Source organism: Oncorhynchus nerka, linkage group LG9a (assembly GCF_034236695.1).
Source record: "Oncorhynchus nerka isolate Pitt River linkage group LG9a, Oner_Uvic_2.0, whole genome shotgun sequence".
Taxonomy (NCBI): Eukaryota; Metazoa; Chordata; class Actinopteri; order Salmoniformes; family Salmonidae; genus Oncorhynchus; species Oncorhynchus nerka.
Genome location: NC_088404.1, coordinates 18,752,370 through 18,777,261, shown reverse-complemented (window position 1 = coordinate 18,777,261; position 24,892 = coordinate 18,752,370). Strand labels below are relative to the sequence as shown.

Sequence of the window (24,892 nt, the reverse complement as noted above, 5' to 3'; positions counted from 1 at the left end):
ATAAAGCTCTCTAAGGTCAGGGCGTGACAAGGTTAAATAAAAATAAACAAAAAAATCTCATTAGTCATTACACACAAGCATGTTGGTCTTCATTCAGTTTGTCCTTGTTAGGTGATTAGATTATTATCTAAAGGGAGCATATGAGAGGACGACTGGCAGATGGATGATTTAGTAGAAAGGTGATGAACCATAATGAAACTAAATGACAATTTCCTAAATGCAGATGTAGATAGACTAACTTTATTCTCGTCTCTAAAATGTTTGTCTAATTTTTATTGTGGTTTTCAATTGAGCCTGTAGCTCAATAAATGTTAATGACTGCCTTTCTTTTATAGCTAGGTTCTGAAGTAAATTTGGGTTGTATAACTGGCTAATGTGTTGATCCAAATGTGTTGATCCAAACCTCCGCCCTCCCTCTCTCCAGGACGCTTGGCTATAAGAACCGCTATCTGAGAGTCCCTGACGGCCACTAATCTATCCAGGGGGACCATCAAGGCCACAGTCTGGACAGCAACAGCTGTGGACCGGTAAGCCACTTCTCTGCTTAAACTCTCTATTGTACACTACTCTGCTCAAAGTTCTCCACTACACAATGGGAATGGCCCATGCCAAAGCCTTATATTGGAATATAAAATACATAAATTAGAATATAAAAGCCTTATATTAGAATATAAAAGCCATATATTAGAATAAAAAAGCCTTATATTAGAATATAAAAGCATATTAGAATAAAAAAAAGCCTTATATTAGAATATAAAAGCCTTATATACACTGAGTGTACAAAACATTAAGAACACCTGCTCTTTCCATGACATAGACTGACCAGGTGAATCCAGGTGGAAATGATGATCCCTTATTGATGTCACTTGTCAATTCAATCAGTGTAGATGAAGGGGAGACAGGTTAAAGATAGATTTCTAAGCCTTGAGACAAGTGAGACATGGATTGTGTATGAGTGCCATTCAGAGGGTCAATGGGCAAGACAAAACATGTATGTGCCTTTGAACGGGGTATGTTTTTCATGATCAACAGTTTCCCCTGTGTATCAAGAATGGTCTACCACCCAAAGGCCATCCAGCATCCCTGTGGATCACTTTCGACACCTTGTAGAGTCCGTGCCCTGACAAATTCAGGTACAACTCAATATTAGGAAGGCGTTCTTAATGTTTTGTAAACTCAGTGTTATATTTGGATATAAATATAAGGCTCTGGGCGATGACATTGAAAAGCTAAGCACAGCTTGTCTGAGTCGTGATGTGTGTCCAGCAGTTCCACATTGGAACTTCAACAATGGGCCTAAATAGACCCTGGGAGATTTAATGAGGAAAATGAAAATAATTTAATAGCCGTGCATTGGCGAACAAACCTGGGTTCCAAATGTGTAATTTGTGTTCTGCTCATTAGCACAAGTTGTTCCCTCAGAGGGAAGAAACTCTGAACAGTTTCTCCACACGGTAGGCAGGCAGGTAGGTGGCACCAGTGGTGGAAAAAGTAACCAATTGTCATAATTGAGTAAAGGTATTTCAGGGAGCTGTCATTGGATGGAGGAAGGAAGCAGCATAGCAGAGCAGAGGCAAGGGAATGATCTATCTGTGGCGTTCCAATCCTTTAAAGGAACTACTTTGTACTTGACATTTAACTGGGTCCATCAAACCCAGCTGCTGTTTTTTGGGGTATCACCAGGTGATTGAAGTTGGTTTTGGATGGTTCTATGTCAGTACTGTGTCTGTAGCTGGATCACAACTTTTAATTATTTGGTTAGAGTGAAGTTTTGTGGAGGAGTTTGTGGATTACCTTATTGTGACCAGTTTATTTACATGCCTTGAACAGAATATTAAAAGTGAAACTGTTTCCTTTACTCATTTTATCCTATAGTATATCTAAATGCAGAGACACATAAGCCTAACACTGGAAATACGTATCCTCTTGTGGTTTCTTATGTAGGCCTATATGGTGTAGTATGCATGCAATTATGAACAATATTTCTGCATGCGTATTAGGCCTACTTTACGTATCACCTCAATATAAAATGCATTGGTCTTACTGACATTGTGCCGTTAGTTTGTATTGTTTTCCTGAACACAGTAGAGACCATCTCTCAGATATGCTGGTCACAACAGCTAAGAAGTGAAATAGCTGGTGTCCTCATTTTTACTCATACTTAATCTCTCTTTGCACTATTCATGTTTTTCTAGCAGGACCAAGATGTATACCATATTCAAGTACATGCTGTACTCCACATAATGCTATAGGATCTGTTCCTAAAATGTATTTAAAAGAAAAAAGCTTTGAGCTTCCTTGACCGGTGAATAGTAGAATGTATAACAATACATGTTTAGTGCTTGTCTGGATTTACATTTCACAAAAAGTGTATTCCACCGATGTGAAATGTTATTTGTTACTAAAATATCTGGATACTGGTTATATGAAAGTTAGTCCATTTTGCGGTAGAGGAACAACCAAAGAGCAAGAAATGTTCCATTTTTCTATTGTGCTGACTTAATTTAAATGGGTCACATGGCACGGAACCTTTTTGCTAGGAAGTGAATAAACACGCTTCTCAGTAAAGCACTTACCTGCCTGCTCCTCTCTCTCTCTCTCTCTCTCTCTTGCTCTTTCTCTCGTTCTCTCTCTTTTCTCTCTCTCTTGCTCTCTTTCTCTTTTTTCTCTTCTCTCTCTCTTTTGTTATTTCTACTCGTCTATGACCCAATAGGCTCTCTGGGCTTCCTGGAGAGCCAGGTGCAGTATAAAGTGCCGTGTGACATGTAGTCACTGAGTGAGCTGTCAGGTCAGATAGACCTAAACAAATATCCTAGTAATACCTTTTGTCTAAATCAGATTATGTATTTATTGTAGCTTGAAATATGCTGAATGCCTGAAACTGTAAACTGGGTTTACGGAGGCCAAACAACAAAAATAAATGTTGCTTTATAGTATTGTGGTGCTTCGATATCTTATTCTTTTTCAGGTCACTGAAAAATCACCCATTTCTCAGCGGCATAAGGGTGTGGTAATTGAATGATGTTATGTTTGTTGATATTTATAAATTAAATATGGCAAACATATTTGTTGTCCAGATCAAGTCAATAAATGTCACAGTGACTATCACCTACCCAACTACAGCAATTAGCGAAGGAGTATTGTACCAAATCCATTCCTATTTGACAACCTTTAGTAGCTTGTTTTGCCACTCCCAGTCCCTACACTAAGACCTCTGAGGAAGAAGGGAGAGGTGTTGGTATTCTGGAGTCTTTTATCACAGGCCCCTGATGTCTACAAGGCCTTGGCACTCATTTCTCCTGTGTGAGGGAACAGTGGAACAGTTAGTTTAGCTTTTTAGGCCACTTCACCTCACCTCCGCAGCCTTGAAATGTCATTTGAGAATTTTATTGTGTATTTATGAAAGTCTTGGCATCTGTCTCCAGTCTGTTGTGTGTGTTGAAACCTAAGAAAAGCACAAGTCTAAAACACATTGCTTTTGTCTTTCTTTATCGTTATCCCGAAGTGGCTGATTAATAATTTATTCCGGATCATTCCTGATCCCTGCCATGTCAAACAGTAAGTCCTAAAGGACCGTTCATCACAGGAAATTGACCTAAATCCACACCATGAGCACCTGCCACACCACAAACAAGATGACACCGACAGATACGGCAGCTCTGCTTCTAGCACCCAAGCAACTTTGTAGTATTTCGTTTTCTTTGTGTGTCATTTCTTATATTATTAGCCCAGAACGTTTTTTGTGTTATTACATACAGCAAGAAATAACTTTTGTAAAGGTAACTCACCCGCAATACGACCAGGAATACGACTTTCCTTTGTTCGTACCCCTCCGGTTATAGTCACAGCCGTGTATATTCCCCCTCAAGACGATACCACGATGGCCCTCAAAGAACTTTGTTCAAACTGGACTTTGTTCAAACTGGAAACCGCATATCCCGAGGCCGCATTTATTGTAGCTGGGGATTTTAACAAAGCAAATTTGAGGAAAATGCTACCGAAGTTCCAATCAACACATTGACTGTAGTACTCTCGCTGCTAAAACGCTCAACCACTGCTACTCCCGCTTCCGGGATGCCTACAAGGCCCTCCCCTGCCCTCCTTACGGCAAATCAGATCACAACTCCATTTTGCTCCTCCAATCCTATAGGCAAAAACTCAAACAGGAAGTACCCGTGCTAAGGTCTATTCAATGCTGGTCTGAACAATCGGAATCCATGCTTATCACACAGACTGGGATATGTTCCGGGTAGCCTCTGAGAATGACATTGACATATACATGGACACAGTGACTGCGTTCATCTGGAAGTGTATAGGATTTGTTCCCACTGTGACTATTAAAACCTACCCAAACCGTGGATAGATGACAGCATTCGCAGGAAACTGAAATTGCGAACCACCGCATTTAACCATGGCAAGGTGACTGCTTGAATACAAACATTGGAGTTAATCCCTCCATAAGGCAATCAAACAAGCAAAACATTAGTACAGAGACAAAGTGGAGTTGCAATTCAACGGTTCAGGCACAAGATGTATGTGGCAGGGTCTACAGACAATCACGGATTACAAAGGGAAAACCAGCCATGTTGCGGACACTGACATCTTGTTCCCGGACAAGCTAAACACCTTCTTTGCCTGTTTGAGGATAACACAGTGCCATCGACGCTGCCCGCTCCCAAGGACTGTGGGCTCTCGTTCTCCGTGGCCGACGTGAGTAAGACTTTTAAAAGTGTTAACCCTCGCAAGGCTGTCGGCCCAGATGGCATCCCTAGCCGTGTCCTCAGAGCATGCAAAGACCAGCTGGCTGGAGTGTTTACGGACATATTCAATCTCTACCTACCCCGGTATGCTGTCCCCACTTACTTCAAGATGTCCACCATTGTTCCTGTACTCGAAAAAGCAAAGGTAACTTAACAAGATGACTATCGCCCCATAGCACTCACTTTTATCGTAATGAAGTGCTTTGAAAGGCTAGCTAAGGGTCATATCACCTCTACCTTACCTGACACCCTAGACCCACTTCAATTTGCGTACCGTCCCAATAGATCCACAGACGATGCAATCACCATCGCACTGCACACTGCCCTATCACATCTGGACAAGAGGATTACCTATGTAAGAATGCTGTTCATTGACTATAGCTCAGCATTCAACACCGTAGTACCCTTCAAGCTCATCATTAACCTCGGGGCCCTCAACATCAACAAATGAAGGAGCTCATCTTGGACTTCAGGAAAAAGCAGAGGCAGCACACCCCATCCACATCGACGGGACCGCAGTGGAGAATGTGAAAAGCTTCAAGTTCCACGGTGTACACATCACTGACAATCTGAAATGGCCCACCCACACAGACAGTGTGGTGAAGAAGGCACAACAGCGCCTCTTCAACCTCAGGAGGCTGAAGAAATTTGGCTTGGCCCCTAAGACCCTCACAAACTTTTACAGATGCACAATTGAGAACATCCGGTCGGACTGTATCACCACCTGGTACGGCAACTGCACCACCCGCATCCGCAGGGCTCTCCAGAGGGTGGTGCGGTCTGACGAACGCATCACCGGGGGCACACTGCCTGCCCTCCAGGACACCTACAGCACCCGATGTCATAGGTAGGCCAAAAAGATCATCAAGGACATCAACCACCTGAGCCAGGGCCTGTTCACCCTTCTACCATCCAGAAGGCGAGGTCAGCACAGGTGCATCAAAGCTTGGACCGAGAGACTGAAAAACAGCTTCTATCTCAAGGCCATCAGACTGTTAAATTACCACCCGGTTACTCAACCCTGCGCCTTGGAGGCTGCTGCGCTATATACATAGACATGGAATCACTGGTCACTTTAATAATGGAACACTAGTCACTTTAATAATGTTTACATACTTCATTACTCATTTCATATATATATATACCGTATTCTATTTTAATGTATTTTAGTCAATGCCACGCCGGCATTGCTCGTCCTAATATTTATATATTTCTTGACATCAAATCAAGTCAAATTTTATTTGTCACATGCACCGAATTCAACAAGTGTAGACCTTACAGTGAAGTGCTTACTTACAAGCCCTTAAAACTTCTTATGGCTGGGGGGCAGTATTGAGTAGCTTGGATGAATAAGTTGCCCAAAGTAAATGGCCTGCTCCTCAGTCTTAGTTGCTAATATATGCATATTATTATTAGTATTGGATAGAAAACACTCTAAAGTTTCTAAAACTGTTTGAATGATGTCTGTGAGTATAACAGAACTCATATGGCAGGCACAATCCTGAGGAGAAATCAAAACAGGAAGTGAGAAATCTGAGCTTCGTATGTATTCACCACAGTTCCCAATGAAATCCCCTTGAGATATTAATGATGTTGCACTTCCTAGGGGTTCCACTAGATGTCAACCATCTATAGAAATTTGAATGAGACTTCTACTGTGTTGTGGGACTGAATGAGAGCAGAATCTATCAGGTGACTGGCAGTCAGCCATTTTCTGATCACGCTCATTCCTCATGGTATCCACTTGCGTTCCATTGCTCATCAAGACACAGAGGAATACTCCGGTTGGAACTTTATTGAAGATACAGTACATGTTAAAAACATCCTAATGATTGATTCTGTACTTAGTTTGAAATGTTTCTTCGACCTGTAATATAACTTTTTGAAGTTTTTGTCCGACGTAACGCTGACCAGAATGAGCGTTTGGATATGTATACCAAACGCGAGGTGTTTGGACATAAATAACAGATATTATCAAACAAAACAAACATGTATTGTGGACCTGGGATTCCTAGAATGCTTTCAGATGAAGATCCTCAAAGGTAAGGGAATATTTATCATGTAATTTCTTGTTTATGTTGACGCCAACAAGGCGGCTATTGTGACTATTTCTTCTGAGCGCCGTCTCAGATTATTGCATGGTTTGCTTATTCCGCAAAGTTTTTAAAAAATCAGACACAGCGGTTGCATTAAGGAGAGGTATATCTATAATTCCATGTGTATAACTTGTATTATCATCTACGTTTATGATGAGTATTTATGTTGAATGATGTGGCTATGCAAAATCACTGGATGTTTTTGGAACTAGTAAATGTACCTCGCCAATGTAAACTCATATTTTGATAAATATGAACTTTATCAAATAAAACATACATGTATTGTGTAACATGAAGTCCTATGAGTGTCATCTGATGAAGATCATCAAAGGTTAGTGATTAATTTCATCTCTATTTGTGCTTTTGTGACTCCTCTTTGGCTGGGAAAATGGCTGTTTTTATTGTGGTTTGGTGGTCACCTAACATAATCGTTTGTGGTGCTTATTTAATCGTTTGTAAAGCCTATTTGAAATCGGACACTGTGGTGGGATTAACATCAACATTGATCCCAGAACATATTCCAGTCTGTGCTAGCAAAACAGTCCTGTAGTTTAGCATCTGCTTCATCTGACCACTTTTTTATAGACCGAGTCACTGGTGCTTCCTACTTAAATTTTCCTTGTTAGCAGGAATCCGGAGGATAGAATTATGGTCAGATTTGCCAAATGGAGGGCGAGGGAGAGCTTTAACATGCTGATAGAAATTAGGTAAAACTGATTTAAGTTCACTGCATTAAAGTCTCCAGCCACTAGGAGTGCCGACTCTGGAGGACCGTTTTCCTGTTTGCTTATAGCGGAATACAATTCATTGAGTACGGGTTAGTGCCAGCGTCGGTCTGTGGTGGTATGTAGAAAAATACAGATGAAAACTCTCTAGGTAGATAGTGTTGTGTACAGCGTATCATGAGATACTCTACCTCAGGCGAGCAAGACCTCAAGACTTCCTTAGATATCGTGCACCAGCTATTGTTTACATAAACTCTTCAAAAAAATAAATGTCCTCTTACTGTCAACTGTGTTTATTTTCAGCAAACTTAACATGTGTAAATATTTGTATGAACATAAGATTCAACAACTGAGACATAAGCTGAACAAGTTCCACAGACATGTGACTAACAGAAATGTAATAATGTGTCCCTGAGCGCAGGGGGTCCAAAAAAAGTAACAGTGGCCACCAGCTGCATTAAGTACTGCAGTGCATCTCCTCCTCGTGGACTGCACCAGATTTGCCAGTTCCTGCTGTGAGATGTTACCCGACTCTTCCACCAAGGAACCTGCAAGTTCCCGGACATTTCTGGGGGGAATGGCCCTAGCCCTCACCCTCCGATCCAACAGGTCCAAGACATGCTCAATTTGATTGAGATCCGGGCTCTTCGCTGGCCATGGCACAACACTGACATTCCTGTCTTGCAGGAAATCATGCACAGAACGAGCAGTATGGCTGGTGGCATTGTCATGCTGGAGGGTCATGTCAGGATGAGCCTGCAGGAAGGCTACCACATGAGGGAGGTGGACGTCTTCCCTGTAACGCACAGCGTTGAGATTGCCTGCAATGACAACAAGCTCAGTCCGATGATGCTGTGACACACCGCCCCAGACCATGACGGACCCTCCACCTCCAAATCGATCCCGCTCCAGAGTACAGGCCTCAGTGTAACGCTCATTCTTTCAACGATAAATGCATAATCCAACCATCACCCCTGGTGAGACAAACCGCGACTCGTCAGTGAAGAGCACTTTTTGACAGTCCTATCTGGTCCGGCGAGGGTGGGTTTGTGCCCATAGTCAACGTTGTTGCCGGTGATGTCTGGTGAGGACTTGCCTTACAACAGACCTACAAGCCCTCAGTCCAGCCTCTCTCAGCCTATTGCAGACAGTCTGAGCACTGATGGAGGGATTGTGCGTTCCTGGTTTAACTTGGGTAGTTGTTGTTGCCATCCTGTACCTGTCCCGCAGGTGTGCTGTTCAGATGTACCGATCCTGTGCAGGTGTTGTTACACGTGGTCTGCCACTGCGAGGATGATCAGCTGTCCGTCCTGTAAGTTATTAGGATTTTTACAAATTCTTTGAAAGACAGCGTCCTGAAAAAGGAACGTTTCTTTATTTCTGAGTTTATATGCATAGGCCCCTGCCCCTTTTCATTCCAGAGGCTACTGTTCTGTTCTGCTGATGGAGTGTAAAATCCGCCAGCTGTATGTTCTTTACATCATCGTTCAGTCACAACTCGGTGAAACACAAGATATTAGTTTTTAATGTACCGTTGGTAGTATATATAGTTGTTTGGAGTTTACATACACCTTAGCCAAATATATTTAAGCTCGGTTTTTCACAATTCCTGACATTTAATCCTAGTAAAAAAAATCTGTTTTAGGTCAGTTAGGATCACCACTTTTTTTTAGGAATGTGAAATGTCAGAATAATAGTAGAGAGAATTATTTATTTCATTTTTTTTTATTTCTTTCATCATTCCCAATGGGTCAGAAGTTTACATATACTCAATTAGTATTTGGTAGCATTTCCTTTAAATTGTCTAACTTGGGTCAAACGTTTCGGGTAGCCTTCCACAAGCTTCCCACAATAAGTTGGGTGAATTTTGTCCCATTCCACCTGACAGAGTTGGTGTAACTGAGTCAGGTTTGTAGGCCTCCTTGCTCGCAAACATATTTTTCAGTTCTGCCCACACATTTTCCATAGGATGAGGTCAGGGCTTTGTGATGGCCACTCCAATACCTTGACTTTGTTGTCCTTAAGCCATTTTGCCACAACTTTGGAAGTATGCTTGGGGTCATTGTCCATATGGAAGACCTATTTGTGACCAAGCTTTAACTTCCTGACTGATGTCTTGAGATGTTGCTCCAATATATCCACGTAATTTTCCTCCCTCATGACATGATGCCATCTATTTTGTGAAGTGCACCAGTCCCTCCTGCAGCAAAGCACCCCATGATGCTGCCACACCTGTGCTTCACGGTTGGGATGGTGTTCTTCGGCTTGCAAGCCTCCCCCTTTTTCCTCCAAACATAAAGATGGTCATTATAGCCAAACAGTTCTATTTTTCTTTCATCAGACTGGAGGACTTTTCTCCAAAAAGTAGGATCTTTGTCCCCATGTGCAGTTGCAAACCGTAGTCTGGCTTTTTTATGGCGATTTTGGAGCAGTGGCTTCTTCCTTGCTGAGTGGCCTTTCAGGTTATGTCGATATAGGACTTGTTTTACTGTGGATACAGATACTTTTGTTCCTGTTTCCTCCAGCATCTTCACAAGGTCCTTTGCTGTTGTTCTGGGATTGATTTGCACTTTTCGCCCCAAAGTACGTTCATCTCTAGAAGACAGAACGCGTCTCCTTCCTGAGTGGTATGACGGCTGCGTGGTCCCATGGTGTTTATACTTGCGTACTATTGTTTGTACAGATGAACATGGTACTTTCAGGCATTTGGAAATTTCTCCCAAGTATGAACCAGACTTGTGGAGGTCGACAATGTTTTATCTGAGGTCTTGACTGATTTCTTTGGATTTTCCCATGATGTCAAGCAAAGAGGCACTGAGTTTGAAGGTAGGCCTTGAAATATATCCACAGGTACACCTCCAATTGACTCAAATGATGTCAATTAGCCTATCAGAAGCTTCTAAAGCCATGACATAATTTTCTGGAATTTTACAAGTTGTTTAAAGGTCTATGTAAACTTCTGACCCACTGCAATAGTGATACAGTGAATTATACAGTGCCTTGCGAAAGTATTCGGCCCCCTTGAACTTTGCGACCTTTTGCCACATTTCAGGCTTCAAACATAAAGATATAAAACTGTATTTTTTTGTGAAGAATCAACAACAAGTGGGACAATCATGAAGTGGAACGACATTTATTGGATATTTCAAACTTTTTTAACAAATCAAAAACTGAAAAATTGGGCGTGCAAAATTATTCAGCCCCTTTACTTTCAGTGCAGCAAACTCTCTCCAGAAGTTCAGTGAGGATCTCTGAATGATCCAATGTTGACCTAAATGACTAATGATGATAAATACAATCCACCTGTGTGTAAATCAAGTCTCCGTATAAATGCACCTGCACTGTGATAGTCTCAGAGGTCCGTTAAAAGCGCAGAGAGCATCATGAAGAACAAGGAACACACCAGGCAGGTCCGAGATACTGTTGTGAAGCAGTTTAAAGCCGGATTTGGATACAAAAAGATTTCCCAAGCTTTAAACATCCCAAGGAGCACTGTGCAAGCGATAATATTGAAATGGAAGGAGTATCAGACCACTGCTAATCTACCAAGACCTGGCCGTCCCTCTAAACTTTCAGCTCGTACAAAGACAAGACTGATCAGAGATGCAGCCAAGAGGCCCATGATCACTCTGGATGAACTGCAGAGATCTACAGCTGAGGTGGGAGACTCTGTCCACAGGACAACAATCAGTCGTATATTGCACAAATCTGGCCTTTATGGAAGAGTGGCAAGAAGAAAGCCATTTCTTAATGATATCCATAAAAAGTGTCGTTTAAAGTTTGCCACAAGCCACCTGGGAGACACACCAAACATGTGGAAGAAGGTGCTCTGGTCAGATGAAACCAAAATTGAACTTTTTGGCAACAATGCAAAACGTTATGTTTGGCGTAAAAGCAACACAGCTCATCACCCTGAACACACCATCCCCACTGTCAAACATGGTGGTGGCAGCATCATGGTTTGGGCCTGCTTTTCTTCAGCAGGGACAGGGAAGATGGTTAAAATTGATGGGAAAATGGATGGAGCCAAATACAGGACCATTCTGGAAGAAAACCTGATGGAGTCTGCAAAAGACCTGAGACTGGGACGGAGATTTGTCTTCCAACAAGACAATGATCCAAAACATAAAGCAAAATCTACAATGGAATGATTCAAAAATAAACATATCCAGGTGTTAGAATGGCCAAGTCAAAGTCCAGACCTGAATCCAATCGAGAATCTGTGGAAAGAACTGAAAACTGCTGTTCACAAATGCTCTCCATCCAACCTCACTGAGCTCGAGCTGTTTTGCAAGGAGGAATGGGAAAAAATGTCAGTCTCTCGATGTGCAAAACTGATAGAGACATACCCCAAGCGACTTACAGCTGTAATCGCAGCAAAAGGTGGCGCTACAAAGTATTAACTTAAGGGGGCTGAATAATTTTGCACGCCCAGTTTTTCATTTTTTGATTTGTTAAAAAAGTTTGAAATATCCAATAAATGTCGTTCCACTTCATGATTGTGTCCCACTTGTTGTTGATTCTTCACAAAAAAATACAGTTTTATATCTTTATGTTTGAAGGCTGAAATGTGGCAAAAGGTTGCAAAGTTCAAGGGGGCCAAATACTTTCGCAAGGCACTGTAAGTGAAATAATCTGTCTGTAAACAATTGTTGGAAAATGTACTTGTGTCATGCACAAAGTAGATGTCCTAACCAACTTTCCAAAACTATAGTTTGTTAACAAGAATTTTGTGGAGTGGTATGTAAACTTTTGACTTCAACTGTACATGCTTTCAGTTCGTCCCATTTATTTTCCCGCAATTTAACTTTAGCTAGCAGAATGGAAGGCACGGTCAAAAGAGCCACTTGTCACCTGATCCTTACAAGGCACCCTGATCTCTTTCCGTGAAACCTCCGTTTCCTTCTCCAGCGAACCACGGGCATCTGGGCCTGGTCGGGTGTCTGTAGTATATCCCTCACGTCCAACTCATTTAAGAAGTGCTCCCCGTCGAATTTTGTGAGTAGTTGTGAATTGTATGATTCTACTGCACTGTTGGATCTAGGAACACAAGCATTTCACTACACCCGCAATAACATATGCTAAATATGTGTTGTGACCAATGAAATTATATTTGATTTGAAACACATAGCACACACTCACTTTAGTGCAGTGATTCAGTATTGGAAGGTTAGTTGTCCATTATGGCCTCTCAGTTTGACCCAGTGGCCTGGACTAGCGTCATTCTGTACTCTATTGCTCAGGGGTCTTTCCTGGGATTTGGCTCCTTGCGATACAGGACCAATATATAATTCTGTCCTCACCCTCTATACCATTGTTTATTGGCTTGATTTAGCACGGCCTGCTTCAATGCAGTAAGCTGACACCCAGCGATAGCTCATGCAGGTGGTCCAGTGCTTGCCCTCTGTGGAGTTTTTACTGTAATAGAGGCACAATCAACAGCAGAATCAACAACCCCTGCAACACAGTTCTTTTTGAGAAGGTGTTAACTGTGGAAGATGTTAACCCATGTTCACAGTTAGCCATTGTTATGTAAATGCCGGCAGAAATGTACCATCGACAAGGACCTAGGCAGAGCAGGTCCACTGAAGCCACAGCCCAGTGATAGACTGGGGACAGGCTGTGAAGGTGGAAACAAAAAATTCTGAGCCTTTTGGGTGAAACACTGGAGTAAATCCTTGATGGAAATGTACCATAAGTGCACTACTTTTAGGGCTCTTTAGTGCCATTTGAGACACAACCTCTGTTTCTCTTTGACACCTCTCCTCTGTGGAATAGAATACTTTCTGCTGGCTCCTGTGAGAATGACACTGATCCCCAGGCCAGAGCTCAACTCTAAAGCTCCACTTGCTCAACGTGCTGCTGCTGCACGAGAGATGGCTTGATGTGGAATGTATTAGGGGAATATTGAAGGAAGGTTCTGTAATGTACAGCATCTCATGGAGTGGCACTGTTCTGGTTGTTCTGTCTGGTACTATAATATCTGGAAATCTTGACCATATTTAGATATATTTTTGGTGCCGAAACCCCAGCAATGAACCATGGACCAAAGTCATTTTTAAAGGAATATGATATTCTATTTAATATGAATTCTTTCCAAATCCACTTGTTGTATCCTACAGCTCATCAGTCAGGAAGAAGTGTAGTTCAATGACGAACGTGCATCATTGATTTAGCATAATCCACTGAGTTTTTAAACTACAGCTGTTTTGGTGGTTCAAACATTTTCACAATTAGCCATGGCCAGAGGCCTATGTGGTGCTGTCATCACCCCCCAGGACATGTACTACCACGGGAGCCAATCAGAAAGGCCTTCTTCTCATCTGTGTCTGAAATAACACCCCATTCCCTATATAGTACACTACTTTTGGCCCAGTGCAGTCAAAATTCAGTTTTTCCTGTGTTTTGTACCATATTGTACAATTGTACAACAAATGATGAACCAAACACTGTAAAAGTGTGAAAACATTTGATCAGTGTCATTTTCTGATAGTTGCTGGTTGAAAATACAATCTACACAGGACCTTCTAATCAGCAGGTTTGCATGGGCTGGAGTTTCAGCTTGCCTGGTGACATCACCAGGTGGAATTGGTTAATAGACCAATATCAAAGCGAGTTTAAAACCTCTCTGCCAATAACAGGTAGTTTTACATTTCCCCCTCCCCACCAGTATCACGTTTAAGGTAAGACCCAGATGCAGACTGTGTCGAAGTAACAATGTTTATTACAACAACAGGGGCAAAGGTACAGGACGGCAGGTAGGCTCAGAGTCAGGTCAGGCAGAGGTCGGTAATTCCAGACTAGTGGGGCAAAAGTACAGGACGGCAGGCAGGCTCAGGGTCAGGTCAGGCAGAGGTCGGTAATTCCAGACTAGTGGGGCAAAAGTACAGGACGGCAGGCAGGCTCAGGGTCAGGTCAGGCAGAGGTCGGTAATTCCAGACTAGTGGGGCAAAAGTACAGGACGGCAGGCAGGCTCAGGGTCAGGTCAGGCAGAGGTCGGTAATTCCAGACTAGTGGGGCAAAAGTACAGGACGGCAGGCAGGCTCAGGACAGGCAGAAAAACAGGAACTTAGATAAGACAGGAGCAAGGTGGAAAACACTGGTAGGTTCTACGAACAAAACGAACAGGCAACAGTTCGTTTAGGCATAAATACACTGGGGATAATGGGAAAGATGGGCGACACATGAAGGGGTTGGAGACAAGCACAAAGACAGGTGAAAAAACTTATCGTAACGTATTTATTTGTTACCTAAAAATGATTTGGTATTCATATTAAACAGCGGCATTGGACCTTTAATAATATTACATTGTATATTTTGAAATCTGTCTGCAGACCCCAGGGGACTCCATGGACCCCACTTTGAGAAATCCTGATCTAGCCTACATTAGCGAAGATCAGATGTTACAGCCCACTCCAGTAGTGGTTCATGTAAATATACTAACTCCCTTTCATCTTTGGTTCTAGCTATTCAATTTGAGCACCTGCCCTGCACGACCTGTGCCAGGGTCCATAGGGCGTTGGTCAATAGTGTACTATGTAGGGAATAGGGTGGCATTTCTTACTCACTGAACAAGCCCTGAGGCATGAGCCAAGCTCAGCCTTACCGTCAAGATTAACCAAATTATTATTGTGTTTCTCATTTCTAGGCAAAATAACAGGCCTTTTGTAAGATAACAGGCATCATTATTAGCAGTTGACATTTGCCCATGTGTTTTGTAAACCTTGTGCTCACTGATTAATTGACAGAGACATGATTATGTGGGAAAAGAATAACAAACCAAATATTTAGTAGTCGATCCAACATCATTTTTTTCCTTCATAAAATCAAATAAAAGCAGGTATAGACTAACAGTGAAATGCTTACTTATGGGCCCTTCCCAACAATACAGAGAGAAAGAAAACAGAGAAATAATAGAAAATAAATAACAGAAAATAATAAAAGTAATAATAAATGCACAATAAGTAATGATAACTTGTAACTTGTACACATATACACATGGGATAAAGTGACTAGGCAACAGGATAGATAATAAACAGTAGCAGCAGTGCATGTGATGAGTCCGATTAATCGATACCGATTAATCGGCCAATTTTTATTTATTTATTTGTAATAATGACAATTACAACAATACTGAAAGACAACTTATTTTAACTTAATATAATACATCATTAAAAATAAATTTAGCCTCAAATAAATAATGAAACATGTTCAATTTGGTTTAAATAATTCAAAAACAAAGTGTTGGAGAAGTAAAAGTGCAATATGTGCCATGTTGCTCAGAACATGAGAACATATGAAAGTTGGTGGTTCCTTTTAACATGAGAATTCAATATTCCCAGGTAAGAAGTTTTAGGTTGTAGTTATTATAGGAATTATAGGACTATTTCTCTCTATACCATTTGTATTTCATATACCTTTGACTATTGGATGATCGTATAGGCACTATAGTATTGCCAATGTAGCAGTATAGCTTCCGTCCCCTCCTCGCCCCTACCTGGGCTCGAACCAGGAACACATCGACAACAGCCACACTCGAAGCAGTGTTACCCATCGCTCCACAAAAGCCGTGGCCCTTGCAGAGCAAGCGGAATAACTACTCCAAGTCTCCGAGCGAGTGACGTTTGAAACGCTATTAGCGCGCACCCTGCTAATTAGCTAGTAATTTCACATCGGTTACACCAGCCATTAGGCTGATAGGCTTGAAGTCATAAACAGCCCTGTGCTTGCGAAGAGCTGCTGGCAAAACGCACGAAAGGGCTGTTTGAATGAATGCTTACGAGCCTGCTGCTGCCTACAATCGCTCAGTCAGACTGCTCTATCAAATCATAGATTTAATTATAACATAACACACAGAAATACGAGCCTTTGGTCATTAAAATGTAATTACATTTTTATTTTATTTTTAATTTCACCTTTATTTAACCAGGTAGGTTAGTTGAGAACAAGTTCTCATTTGCAACTGCGACCTGGCCAAGATAAAGCGTAGCAATTCGACACATACAACAACACAGAGTTACACATGGAATAAACCAAACATAGTCAATAATACTGTAGAACAAAAGAAAACAAAACCTCTATGTACAGTGAGTGCAAATGAGGTAAGTTAAGGAAATAAATAGGCCATGGTGGCGAAGTAATTACAACGTAGCAATTAAACGCTGGAATGGTAGATCGGCAGAAGATGAATGTGCAGGTAGAGATACTGGGGTGCAAAGGAGCAAAATAAATAAATAAATACCAGTATGGGGATGAGGTAGGTAGATAGGTGGGCTATGTACAGGTGCAGTGATCTGTAAGCTGCTCTGACAGCTGGTGATTAAAGCTAGTGAGGGAGATGTGAGTCTCCAGCTTCAGAGATTTTTGCAATTCGTTCCAGTCATGGGCAGCAGCGAACTGGAAGGAAAGACGACCAAAGGAGGAATTGGCTTTGGGGGTGACCAGTGAGATATACCTGCTGAAGTGCGTGCCACGTGTGGGTGCTGCTATGGTGACAAGTGAGCTGAGATAAGGCGGGGCTTTACCTCGCAGAGACTTGTAGATAACCTGTAACCAGTGGGTTTGGCGACGAGTATGAAGCGAGGGCCAACCAAGGAGAGCGTACAGGTCACAATGGTGGGTAGTGTATGGGGCTTTGGTGACAAAATGGATGGCACTGTGATAGACTGCATCCAGTTTGTTGAGTAGAGTGTTGGAGGCTATTTTATAGATGACATCACCGAAGTCGAGGATCGGTAGGATGGTCAGTTTTACGAGGGTATGTTTGGCAGTATGAGTGAAGGATGCTTTGTTGTGATATAGGAAGCTGATTCTAGATTTAATTTTGGATTGGAGATGCTTAATGTGAGTCTGGACAGAGAGTTTACAGTCTAACCAGACACCCAAGTATTTGTAGTTGTCCACGTATTCTAAGTCAGAGCCGTCCAGAGTAGTGATGCTGGACGGGCGAGCAGGTGCGGGCAGTGATCGATTGAATAGCATGCATTTAGTTTTACTTGCGTTTAAGAGCAGTTGGAGGCCACGGAAGGAGAGTTGTATGGCATTGAAGCTTGTCTGGAGGTTAGTTAACACAGTGTCCAAGGAGGGGCCAGAAGTATACAGAATGGTGTCATCTGCGTAGAGGTAGATCAAAGAATCACCAGCAGCAATAGCAACATCATTGATGTATACAGAAAAGAGAGTCGGCCCGAGAATTGAACCCTGTGGCACACCCATAGAGACTGTCAGAGGTCCAAACAACAGGCCCTCCGATTTGACACACTGAACTCTATCAGAGAAGTAGTTGGTAAACCAGGCGAGGCAATCATTTGAGAAACCAAGGCTGTCGAGTCTGCCAATAAGAATGTTGTGATTGACAGAGTCGAAAGCCGTGGCCAGGTCGATGAATATGGCTGCACAGTAATGTCTCTTATCGATGGTGGTTATGATGTCGTTTAGAACCTTGAGCGTGGCTGAGGTGCACCCATGACCAGCTCTGAAACCAGATTGCATAGCGGAGAAGGTTTGGTGGGATTCGAAATGGTCAGTAATCTGTTTGTTAACTTGGCTTTCGAAGACCTTAGAAAGACAGGGTAGGATAGATATAGGTCTGTAGCAGTTCTGTAGCAGGTCTCTAAAGTGTCACCCCCTTTGAAGAGGGGGATGACCGCGAGAGGTTGAACAGGCTAGTAATAGGGGTTGCAAAAATTTGGGCAGATAATTTTAGAAAGAGAAGGTCCAGATTGTCCTGAAGGTCCTGATTTGTAGGGGTCCAGATTTTGCAGCTCTTTCAGAACATCAGCTATCTGGATTTGGGTAAAGGAGAAATGGTGGGGTCTTTGGCGGTTTGCTGTGGAGGATGCCGGGCAGTTGACCGGGGTAAGGGTAGCCATGTGGAAAGCATGGCCAGCCGTGCAAATTCTCAATTATAGTGGATTTATCGGTGGTGACAGTGTTTCCTAGCCTCAGAGCAGTGGGCAGCTGGGAGGAAGTGCTCTTATTCTCCATGGACTTTACAGTGTCCCAGAACTTTTTGAGTTAGTACTACAGGATGCAAATTTCTGTTTGAAAAAGCTTGCCTTAGTTTTTCTAACTGCCTGTGTATATTTGTTCTTAACTTCCCTGAAAAGTTGCATATCACGGGGGCTATTCGATGCTAATGCAGAACGCCACAGGATGTTTTTGTGCTGGTCAAGGGCAGACAGGTCTGGAGTGAACCAAGGACTATATCTATTCCTAGTTCTACATTTTTTTGAGCAGGGCATGCTTTTTTAAGATGGTGAGGAAGGCACTTTTAAAGAATAGCCAGGCATCATCTACTGACGGGATGAGGTCAATGTCATTCCAGGATACCCCGTTCAGGTCGATTAGAAAGGCCTGCTCGCAGAAGTGTTTCAGGGAGCGTTTGACAGTGATGAGGGGTGGTCGTTTGGTCGCAGCCCCATTACGGACGCAGGCAATGAGGCAGTGATCGCTGAGATCTTGATTGAAAACAGCAGAGGTTTATTTGGAGGACGAATTAGTTAGGATGACATTTATGAGGGTGCCCGTGTTTACTAATTTGGGGTTGTACCTGGTAGGTTCATTGATAATTTGTGTGAGATTGAGGGCATCAAGCTTAGTTGGCCGGGGTGTTAAGCATTTCCCAGTTTAGGTCACCTAGTAGCACGAGCTCAGAAGATAGATGGGGGGCAATCAATTCACATATGGTATCGAGGGCACAGCTGGGGGCAGAAGGAGGTCTATAGCAAGCGGCAACAGTGAGAGACTTGTTTCTGGAAAGGTGAATTTTTAGAAGTAGAAGCTCAAATTGTTTGGGTACAGACCTGGATAGTAAGACAGAACTCTGCAGGCTATCTTTGCAGTAGATTGCAACACCGCCCCCTTTGGCAGTTCTATCTTGGCGGAAAACGTTATAGTTAGCAATGGAGATTTCAGGGTTTTTGGTGGTTTTCCTAAGCCAGGATTCAGACACGGCTAAGAAATCTGGGTTGGCAGAGTGTGCTAAAGCAGTGAGTAAAACAAACTTAGGAAGTAGGCTTCTAATGTTAACATGCGTGAAACCAAGGCTTTTACGTTTATAGAAGTCAACAAATGAGAGCACCTGGGGGGTGGGAGTGTAGCTAGGCACTGAAGGACCTGGATTAACCTCCACATCACCAGAGGAACAGAGGAGAAGTAGGATAAGGGTACGGCTAAAGACTATACGAACTGTCCGTCTAGCACGTTCAGAAGAGAGAGATAGTAAAAGGAGCAGGTTTCTGGGCACGATAGCATAGATTCAAGGCATAGTGTACAGACAAAGGTAAGGTGGGATGTGAGTACATTGATGTAAACGTAGGCATTGAGTAATGAAGAGAGAGATGTTTAAACCAGGTGATGTCATCGCATATGTAGGAGGTGGAACAACATGGTTGGTTAAGGCATATTGAGCAGGGCTAGAGGCGGCTCTACAGTGAAATAAGACAATAATCACTAACCAGGACAGTAATGGACAAGGCATATTGATATTAGAGAGAGGCATGCGTAGCCAAGTGAACATATGGGTCCAGTGAGTGGTTGGGCTGGCTGGGGACACGGCGATTCAGACAGTTAGCAGGCTAACAAGCTAACAGTTAGTAGGCCGGGGCTAAACAAGCTAGCAGCTAGTAGACCGGGGCAAGCTAGCAGTTAGCAGGCCGGGTTAGCAAGCAAGCAGTTCGCATGGGTTAGCAGTTACAGACTGGGCAGGTAAGCTAGCAGTTAGCAGGCCGGGGCCGGCAACTAGCAGTTAGTAGACCGGGGCAAGCTAGCAGTTAGCAGGCCGGGTTAGCAAGCAGTTAGCAGGGGCTAGCAGTTAGCAGACCGGGTTAGCAAGCAAGCAGTTAGCAAGGGCTAGCAGTTAGCAGACAGGGCAGGCAAGCTAGCAGTTAGCAGACCGAGCCAGGCAAGCTAGCAGCTAGCAGACTGGGTTAGCAAGCAAGCAGATAGCAGGGGCTAGAAAGTTAGCCTTTTGGGGACGTCACGATGGGGGTAAGTCTGTTTTTGCCTCTTCATGCGGTGAAGTCGATAGACCAGTCGTGTAATTAGTAGGGTTCCAAGTAGCTAGGAGGCCTAGCTGGTTAGCATAATGGGCCTTCAGCGGGCTTCGCGCCTGAGGGGCCTGTTGGAGTCCTCGGGCAGATTATGTCGGTATTCCAGTCGTAGGGGATTTGCGGGGTTCCATGCCCCGTACCGGCTGTAGAAGGGGTCCGAATATTGTAGCCCAGGAGTATACTTTGTGGGTACCACAGGAGCCCTGGCAGGGCTAGCTTCAAGCTAATCCGTGCTTGCTCTGGGATGGAAACGCTAGCCAGGAGTAGTCATCCGGGATTGCGGTTAGCTAGTTGTGAAGATCCAGATGAAAATGTTCAGTTTGCGGTAGGAATCCGGGGATAAAAATAACAGGTCCGGTATGCTCTGGTTAGAGTCACGTTGTTTGAACTGACGAGAGCTTTCCGAGCTGAAGGTTAGCTGATGACCGCTGGCAATGGTTTGCTGACTGATTTGCTGGTTGTTAGCTGGCTAGCTTCAGGCGAAGGATTCCGGATCCGAAGTAAATATAAATACTTTAGGGGAAAAAAGCAGATCCATGCCACATTGGGTGATGCGGGTTGCAGGAAAATACAAGGGACACGACAGGACAAAGACGTCTGACTGCTACGCCATCTTGGAAATGTTATGGTTGAATCCGGAAACTATCATTTCGAAAACGTTTATTTTTTCAGTGAAATACAGAACTGTTCAATATTTTATCTAACAGGTGGCATCCCTAAATCGAAATATTCTTGTTACATTGCACAACCTTCAATGTTATCTTGTTATGGCTGCAATCTCGGTAACGGGATCGATATGACAACTACCAGTGAAAATAGAGGGCGCCAAATTCAAACCACAGAAATCTCATAATTACAATTCCTAAAACATACATGTGTCTTATATCATTTTAAAGCTATTCCCGTTGTTAATCCCACCAAAGTGTCTGATTTCAAATAGGCTTTTCAGCGAAAGCACTACAAACGATTATGTTAGGTCTCCACCAAACCACAATAAGCACAGCCATTTTCCAGCAAAATATAGCATTCACAAAAAGCATAAATAAAGATAAAATGAATCACTAACCTTGAATTATCTTCATAAGATGACACTCATAGGACTTAATGTTACACAATACATGCATGTTTTGTTTGATAAAGTTAATATTTATATAAAAAAATCTTAGTTTACTTTGGCGCGTTAGATTCACTAGTTCCAAAAACATCAAGTGATTTTTCATAGCCACATCGTTTCAACAGAAATACTCATCATAAATGTAGATGATACACATGGAATTATAGATATACCTCTCCTTAATGCAACTGCTGTGTCAGATTTCAAAAAAAGTTTACGGAAAAAGCAACCCATGCAATAATCTGAAACGGCGCTCAGAACAGTAGCCAAATTAGCCTCCATGTTGGAGTCAACAGAAACCAGAAAATACATGATAAATGTCTCCTTACATTTGATGAACTTCATCAGAATGCAGTCCTAGAAATCCTAGGTCCACAATAAATGCTTGATTTGTTCGAAAATGTCTGTTATTTATGTCCAATTAGCTACTTTGGTTAGCACGTTTGGTAAACAATTCCAAAGTCACAAAGCGCGTCCACTATAACGTGACGAAATGTCCAAAAGTTCCGTAACAGTCAATAGAAACATGTCAAACGATGTACTGAATCAATCTTTAAAATGTTGTTTACATATATCTTGAATAACGTTCCAACCAGAGAATTAGAATTACTTCAGATGAGCGGTGGAACGCAAGTCCTTCCCCTGTGAACACGCCTGGTGAAAGCATGGTCCACTCATGGCTGTGGTGACTATTTCCTGTGTCAATCGACCCCCCTTCACATTGGAGTCATCAGACAACGTTCTATTGACTGCTGACATCTAGTGGAAGGCGTAGGAAGTGAAACTCATCCATATCTCGCTGTAATTTCAACGAGACCTTGGTTGAAAATCTGCCACCCCCAGATAACAAAACAGGAAATTGAATTTCTCTGGTTTTTGCCTGCTATATGAGTTCTGTTATACTCACAGACATAATTCAAACAGTTTTAGAAACTTCAGAGTGTGTTCTAATACCAATACTAATAATAATATGCAAATATTTGCAACTATGACTGAGGAGCAGGCAGTTGTATATGGGCACCTTTCATCCAAGCTACTCAATACTGCCCCTTGACTGAGGAGCAGGCCGTTTGATATGGGCACCTTTCATCCAAGCTACTCAATACTGCCCCTGCAGCCATAAGAAGTTATGTCATAATTACGTAAAATTCTGGCAAATTTGTTCGCAATGAGCCAGGCTGCCCAAACTGTTGCATATAACTTGACTCTGCGTGCAATGAACGCAAGAGAAGTGACACAATTTCACCTGGTTAATATTGCCTGCTAACCTGGATTTCATTTAACTAAATATGCAGGTTTAAAAATATATACTTCTGTGTATTGATTTTAAGAAAGTCATTGGTGTTTATGGTTAGGTACAGTCGTCCAACGATTGTGCTTTTTTTGCAAATGTGCTTTTGTTTAATCATCCCCCAGCGTTGCATCAATTATATGCAACGCAGGACATGCTAGATAAACTAGTAATATCATCAACCATGTGTAGTTAACTAGTGATTATGTTAAGATTGATTGTTTTTTATAAGATCAGTTTAATGCTAGCTAGCAACTTACCTTGGCTTCTACTGTATTCGTGTAACAGGCAGTCTCCTTGTGTAGTGCAAAGAGAGGCAGGTGGTTATAGCGTTGGACTAATTAACTGTAAGGTTGCAAGATTGGATCCCCGAGCTGACAAGGTGAAAATCTGTCGTTCTGCCCCTGAACAAGGCAGTTAACCCACCGTTCCTAGGCCATCATTGAAAATAAGAATGTTTTCTTTAACAGACTTGCCTTGTTAAATAAAGGTATAAAAAAAATACAAATAATAAAAAATAATCGACAAAATCGGTGCCCAAAAATACCAATGTCCGATTGTTATGAAAACTTGAAATCGGCCCTAATTAATCGGCCATTCCGATTAATCGGTCGACCTCTACTACTAAATAGTTAGTCCGTGTAGCTATTTGGTTAACTATTTAACTATCTGCATTTAACTTTTTTGACTGATCATATATGCTGCTGCTACTATTTCTTTATTCAAATCAAAGTCTATTTAACTGCTGTCGTGACAACACAACTAAGAGAATAACCTAACTTAAAAATAAAACACTGTTTTGAATAGAAACATTTTCTTGAAACATTTGTAGTATTATCAGACGCCCGCCCCCAGTTACCATGTTATTTTTTACTTGAAAAAGACGGCCAACACTAGTCACAATGTACATGTTTTGTCCATCAAGCCTTCGACAGCCATGTTATTAACGCCATAGAACTGCCCCTTGATTCTAATGATAATTTAATGAGCGATAGTATGATAATTATTTGACCAGGCTCCTCTTTGTCCTTCTCTCTCTCCTCCTTTCTCCTCGTCTCTCTCCTTTCCTCACTCTATTCCTATCCTCCTCTCCATAGGTGTCTAGGGTTAGTCCACGGCCATGCCTCCCACATCATCTGGCCGCCAAATCGGTGCAGAGGATCTAGCCGTCCCTCCCTCCCTCCAGAGCAGAGACCCCTGCTGAACTGGCACGTGAACACAACAGAGGTGTAGGAAGACTGAGGAGAGGCTTACTCATGGCCATATATATACTGTACCTACCTACACACTTTCTCTATTTCTGTCATACATGTGAACATGTCATAGTCCATTCATAGCCAAATCTTTTCAGTCTCCTGAAAGGAAAAAGATGTTCTCGTGCCCTCTTCACGAGAGTCTTGGTGTCTTTGGACCATGATATTTTGTTGGTGATATGGACACCAAGGAACTTGAAACTCTCGACCTACTCCACTACAGCCCCGTTGATGTGAATGGGGGCGTGTTCGGCCTTCCTATTCCTGTAGTCCACAATCAACTCCTTTGTCTTGTGCCAGGTCTCTGACCTACTCCCTATAGGCTGTCTCATCATTGTCGGTGATCAAGCCTAACACTGTTGTGTCGTCAGCAAACTTAAAGATAGTGTTTGAGTCGTGCTTGGCCATGTAGTCATGGGTGAACAGGGAGTACAGGAGGGGACTAATCATGCACCCCTGAGGGGCCCCTGTGTTGAGGATTAGCGTGGCAGATGTGTTGGTGCCTACCCTTACCACCTGGGGGCGGCACGTCAGGAATTCCAGGATCCAGTTGCAGAGGGAGGTGTTTAGTCCCAGGGTCCTTAGCTTAGTGATGAGCTTT

The 24,892-nt window shown here is 42.6% G+C and overlaps 1 pseudogene; it reads left to right on the top strand.

The window, feature by feature from the left end:
- Positions 1–24,271, top strand: part of LOC115134841 (mitochondrial inner membrane protease subunit 2-like) — a 211,334-nt pseudogene extending 187,063 nt beyond the window's left edge.
- The last annotated feature ends 621 nt before the right edge of the window (positions 24,272–24,892 follow it).